Raw genomic sequence first — 6736 nt, 5'->3', positions numbered from 1 at the left:
CCTCAACCGCAACAACTTACATTTATATAGCATCTTAAACATCCTGCACCACAACAGAGGGCAGACAATAGTCGGAGAAGATTTAGGGGAACTGAATGAAGGATGGCTAAAGAGTTGGGTTTTGCGAAGGTGTTTGAAGGTGGGAAGATATGGTGGTTTACGGTGAATCCAGTAGGGGCAAGTCGGCTGATGAGAAATAATTCCAAGAAAAAGAGTTCTGAAATCCAGAGAAAACTCTAGGATGTCGGTTTCACACTAACATTTACGGTTTCTTAGTTCCATGGTTGATAATTCCTATAGTCTTCATAATACACAGCCGTAGTATTTTCTATACAACATGTTGCAGCCAGCTACTTCCAAGAGCAGGTATTGGTCCAGCTTCTTTTATGAGGAGGTTGATGTTTTAACTACAGTTAGCCAGAATCTTCCACTTGCGTACAGGTTAGACCTCTGTGGTCCGGCACTCTCAGGACCTGACCGGAATCGAAATAGAGAATTTTCCGAACCATGGGAGGTCAGTATTTGACTGTACCGATACACCCTACATAAGCGTACGCCTAGCCTAGGCTTACCGATACCTGTAGTGTGCTGCTCCCCGCTCTGCTGGGCTACCTTCTTGTGCTAAATAATAGCACAGAACACTGAGAGCCAGGACTGCCGGTTGGAAGTAAACAAACTTTGCGGAAGTGCAGGAAACCGGGACACCATGCAAAGCGGCAGTTCCGCAAACTAATGCCGAACCACGGATGTTTCTGGACTACAGTGTCCCGGACCAGAGAGATTAAACCTGTATCACTTTTTTAAAGGAGCAAAAGTGAAAATACTATTTTATTTAGCCTCATTTAAGGCTTGTCATCTTTATGCTTGTATTTTCCAGTCCAATGTTCATCTTTCAGGTTAAATAACTTGTCAATATTATCCATTCCTATTTAACATGTTGAAGACTTGTGTCATGTTGCTGTGTACGGTGTTCTCACTGAGCATCATGATCACTAACTTAGTTTAATGCTAAAGCTGTCTGGTCAAACCGCGTTGAGTGGCGTGTTCAGTTTTGGTCACCAATACACACGGGAAACATTCAAACCTCAAGAAGCGGTGAAGAAAAAAACCGCGAGACTGATTGCAAGAGTCAGAGGAGCGAGATATTGGGAAAGACCAGAACACCATGGACTGCTCAACTTTGAAAGGAAATGATTCAGAGGGGAATTCATAGAATTTTACAGCCATTTGGCCAAACTCGCAAGACAAAACTCATGTAAGTTTGTTAGTCATTGGCACCAACCTGAGAATGTAACTTGGTGGTAAGATGGATGGTTAGTTTGGGGAAATGGAAATGTCACATCGATGTAGTAAGGAAAGGTGCTTTGACTTTGGACACATGGTTGGGGCATCTGGCTTAGAAATGCTTGATATCAATACTGGGTGCAGAAATGCTATATCCCTCATTGTGATCAACACTAAATATATCTCCTCAAAGTAAAAACTTTTGTTAACCATTCAGTGAAACTAAATTTACATGCAAACTCTCAGCACCTGTAGACTGGAGCAACTAAAATAACATTGCTACCTCTAGTGTCCAAAGAACAATTGTCCAATTGAGGTGTAGCACGGTAAAGTATGTCGGGATTGTTGGGAGCTCTTTATGAGGCAACTTAACGAATTCCTGATTTGCTTTTATTATCTTTGGTTTCCGTGCTAAAGTTTAATGCTCTATTTTCATTAGAAATGAATCAATTGAATGATGATACTGAGGAATCTAAAGCATCACCCAGGACGCTGTGGCGGCTCTTGGATTTAGTTTCGAACCTGGCCCATCTCTCGATGATACTCTATCATCTTGAATTACCCATTGTTGCTGAGACTGCGTGAACTGCATTTGACGATTAAGTCCATTAATTGCTTTTTCAGTTTCTAGTTTCCTACTTGTCTCTCGTAATGAGGGCTAAAAATACAAATTTTGAAAGAGTTGGTGCGATCCAAATATTTATGGAAAATCTTGCATTGATCTCTGATCATTGTGTTGAATTACTGAAGAAAAGGCACTTACTTTTAACATTCCTCATTTAATTTTTTGTCTTCCCCCACCCCCCAACCTTTCCTCATTTTTAAATAGCTTTTTTCTATCTCCTATTCGTACCCTCGAAGATAAAAGAGAGCGATATTCCTTACACCCATCATTGCTCTGCCATCAAGCTTTTCAAGTTTGCAAGTTAGAAAATTGTGCTGATAGTTTGTGATGATAACGACATTGTATCGTCTGTCATAATTATACACACCTTCTCACATTTGAAAGGAGAAGCCTATTAAAGAAAGATTTGGATTTATATAGCGCCTTTCACAACCACCGGATGTCTCAAAGTGCTTTACAGCCAATGAAGTACTTTGAGTGTAGTCACTGTTATAATATGGGAAACACGGCAACCAATTTGCGCACAGTAAGCTCCCACAAACAGCGGTATGATAATGACTAGATAATCTGTTTTTTTGATTGAGGGCTAAATATTGACCAGGGATAACTCCCCTGCTCTTCTTTGAAATAGTGCCATGGGATCTTTACATCCACCTGAGAGAGCAGATGGGGTCTCGGTTTAACGTCTCATCCGAAAGACGGCACCTCTAACAGTGGAGCACTCCCTCAGCACGGCACTGGAGTGTCAGCCTAGATTTTTCATGCTCAAGTTCCTGAAGTGGGACTTGAACCCACAACCGTCTGAGTCTGAAACGAGAGCGCTACCCACTGAGCCACAGCTAATGAAGATGGTGCTTTAGGATACTTGTATTTGACTAATATCAGAACCACAAGTTCTGGAATTAGCATGGTTGCTCTCCTATTAAGATGCAGTGCGAGAGATTCAAATAATAAATAGTGATTAAATTGTGATAAGATATGCAACATTCAATAAACTTTGTAAATTTCAAGTGCAGGATTCAGCAAATGTTTAGAAAATCTTGGAACTGATTCATTGCCAATTTAATGACTGAATGAAGGAATTCCGTGCTTAGGCCAAGCTAGCAGGAGAGCAAACTGGTAGAATTCCCATCGGCATTGCTTGTGGTAATTTGGAGGATATGTTGCTTTTTTTAAGGACACAAACATTTTTCCATGTAACTCATAATGGGGTAGAAATTGCTATGTGTTGCGCCCGAATTTCAGGAGCAAAGCATACCAATTTAGTAGTGGGTCAGCCTGCGCCCAAACTGCACAGGCTGCCAAATTTGTGAGAGCCTTTAAAACAAGTCTTAGGTCCCTAATTTACATGTTTGTTGAAGGACCCCATCCAGAAGTTTTTTTGAAGAAGTTCTTGTGGAGCCGGTGAGGCAGCAGTGATCCTCTAACTACAGGAATTGAAATAGGCTCCTCCCTCCCCTCCTTAGCCCACTCCAATACTCCTCCCGGGACCTGCGTGGGGACTGAAATTGAAGTCTTTGCTTGGACGAGCTGTCTGTCGAGGTGCGACCAATGACAGCAGCTCAGGCCGAATATGCTGATGAAGCCCAGGGTTCAGTTCCCACCGATCCTTGGGCCTCGGTGCAGGCCCAATGTTGGTCACACAGATCCAAGTCTGGGCCCCAAAACCTGGCCCAGACTAGAATCTACCCCGTGTATCATCTCAGATGGAGCTGTGTGTAATTGACATGTCTCGTTAAGGCCACAAGGTCTCAGTGATGTAAATAGGCACACAATCAGAGGCTCATTGCTCTCGGGCACACCCTGAAGAAGACTTGCAATGATAAGTTATTTTCAGTTGCTGGAGAAGTTCCTCAGCTTGATTATAGCTGGCTGCAGACATATCTCAAACCATATGTATCTTCATATTCTGTTTTACAATGGTAGGAATTTACATAGTGTTTATAAACTGGGATGAACAATAATCTTTTTCCCTGTTGCTCATTACAGAATTTAACCTCAGGCAAACAAGAATTAGATCAATATTATTGTGACATATCTCACAAGCTAGTAGCACGTGGCAGAGTTCAGATAATACAAATCATTCTATAATGATAGACCAATTTCCAAGCCAGCTTTAAAAAAGATTATGTACTGCCCTGGTCCACTACTTTTGCTACCTGGTTATATAGGATATACGGCACAGCCCATGCCGGCGTTTATGCTCCACTCGAGCCGCCTCCCATCTTTCCTCATCTAAATCGATCAGCATAATCCTCTATTCCCTTAAGAACATAAGAACATAAGAATTAGGAACAGGAGTAGGCCATCTAGCCCCTCGAGCCTGCTCCGCCATTCAACAAGATCATGGCTGATCTGGCTGTGGACTCAGCTCCACTTACCCGCCCGCTCTCCATAACCCTTAATTCCCTTATTGGTTAAAAATCTATTTATCTGTGACTTGAATACATTCAATGAGCTAGCCTCAACTGCTTCCTTCTCCCTCATATGCTTGTCTAGCCTCCCCTTAAATGCATCCATACTGTTCACTTCAGCCATCCACTGTGGTAGTGAGTTCCACATTCTCACCACCCTCTCGGTGAAGAAGTTTCTTCTGAATTCACTGTTGGATTTCTTGGTGACTATCTTATATTGATGGTCTCTAGTTATGCTCTTCCCCCACAAGTGGAAACATTCTCTCTGTATCCGCTCTATCAAAACCTTTCATCATTTTAAAGACCTCAATTAGGTCATCCCTCAGCCTTTTTTCAAGAGAAAAGAGACCCAGACTGTTCATCCTTTCCTGATAGGAATAACCTCGCATTTCTGGTATTATCCTTGTAAATCTTCTCTGCACCCTCTCCAGTGACTTTATATCCTTTTTATAATATGCTCAAGAATTCTAGTCATGCACAGTGGAACATAAGGTATCTCATCCCCATTGCTTTCTTGTAGCCTGTGATGTTTGGTTGCTAATTACTAGTGTGGTTAAATATAAAATATATCTCATTGTACTATTTGCTCTTTTATGGTGTTCTTTGAGACTGTTCAGAATAAAAGCCTAAAACTTATTGTTAGCAATATTAGCAGACACGCATTTAATACATTCTTATGGCATTCTTCTGCCTGTTATTTGTATCTACATTTAACAGACTTATTTTAAATAGGTTTGGACTTTGGCTAAACCATGAGAACATAAGAACATAAGAAGTAGGAACAGGAGTAGGCCGTGCGGCCCCTCGAACCTGCTCCACCATTCAATAAGATCATGGCTGATCTGATCATGGACTCAGCTCCACTTCCCCGCCCGCTCCCCATAACCCCTTATTCCCTTATCGTTTAAGAAACTCTCTATTTTTGTCTTAAATTTATTCAATGTCCCAGCTTCCACAGCTCTGTGAGACAACGAATTCCACAGATTTACAACCCTCTGAAAGAAGAAATTTCACCTCATCTCTGCTTTAAATTCTCAGACCATGCCTCTAGTTCTAGTCTCCCCCATCAGTGGAAACATCCTCTCTGCATCCACCTTGTCAAGCCCCCCATAATCTTATACGTTTCGTTAAGATCACCTCTCATTCTTCTGAACTCCAATGAGTAGAGGCCCAACCTACTCAACCTTTCCTCATAAGTCAACCCCCTAATCCCCGGAATCAACTGGACAATCCAGTGCTGTGTTTTCGGATGGGATACTAATCCAAGGTCCAGTCTGCCCCCTCAGGTGGGTGTAAAAGATGCGTCACACTGTTTGAAATAGAGCAGGGGAATTCTCCCCAGTATCCTGACCAATATTTACCCCTCAACCAACACCACTAAAGTAGTTGAATTAGTCATTTATCTTATTGCTGTTTGTGGAATCCTGCTGTGCACAAATTGGCTGCTGCGTTTCCCTGCATTACAACAGTGTCCGCACTTCAAAGTATTTAATTGGCTATGAAAGGCTTTGGGATGTCTTGAGGTCTTAAAGATGCCATATAAATGCAATATAAGATAGTCACCAAGAAATCCATTAGCGAATTCAGAAGGAACTTCTTTACCCAGAGAGTGGTGAGAATGTGGAACTGGCTCCCACAGGGAGTGGTTGCAGTGAATAGTATAGATGCATTTAAGAGGAGGATAGATAAGCATATGAGGGAAAAGGTGGTGTGTATCTGTAAAGCATGCACTCCCATGTTCCGCCACCAGGGAGTGCATCATCCCTTGGGAGCACTGTATACAAGCCGGCACCTAAGGCTTGTTCCTTACTCTGGAGTGTCTTAATAAAGACTGTGGTCACTGTTATTTTAACCTCCCTGTGTGCAGTCTCATCTGTGTTAGGAACACAATAACTGGTGATGAGTATACGAATCCAACGCAAAGATGCAGCAAACTGTGAGCATCCTGGAGAAGTTCTCGGAGGGTGAGGACTGGGTAGCCTATGTCGAACGGCTAGACCAGTACTTTGTAGCCAATGAGCTGGACGGAGAAGGAAGTGCTGCAAAAAGGAGAGCGGTCCTCCTCACGGTCTGCGGGGCACCGACCTACAGCCTCATGAAGAATCTTCTGGCTCCGGTGAAACCCACAAATAAGTCATATGAGGGGCTGTGTACACTGGTTCGGGAGCATCTTAACCCGAGGAAGAGCGTGCTGATGGCAAGGTATCGGTTCTACGCGTGCCAGCGATCTGAAGGTCAGGAAGTGGCGAGCTACGTCGCTGAGCTAAGGCGATTTGCAGGACAATGTGAGTTTGATGGCTACCTGGAGCAGATGCTCAGAGACTTTTTTGTACTGGGCATTGGCCATGAGACCATCCTATGAAAACTTTTGACTATAGGGACACCGACCCTCAGTAAGGCCATTGCGATAGCA

Source organism: Pristiophorus japonicus, chromosome 22 (genome assembly GCF_044704955.1).
Source record: "Pristiophorus japonicus isolate sPriJap1 chromosome 22, sPriJap1.hap1, whole genome shotgun sequence".
NCBI classification, from domain to species: Eukaryota; Metazoa; Chordata; class Chondrichthyes; family Pristiophoridae; genus Pristiophorus; species Pristiophorus japonicus.
The sequence above is the reverse complement of the archived record's forward strand: the minus strand, read 5'-3'. Positions refer to the sequence as shown.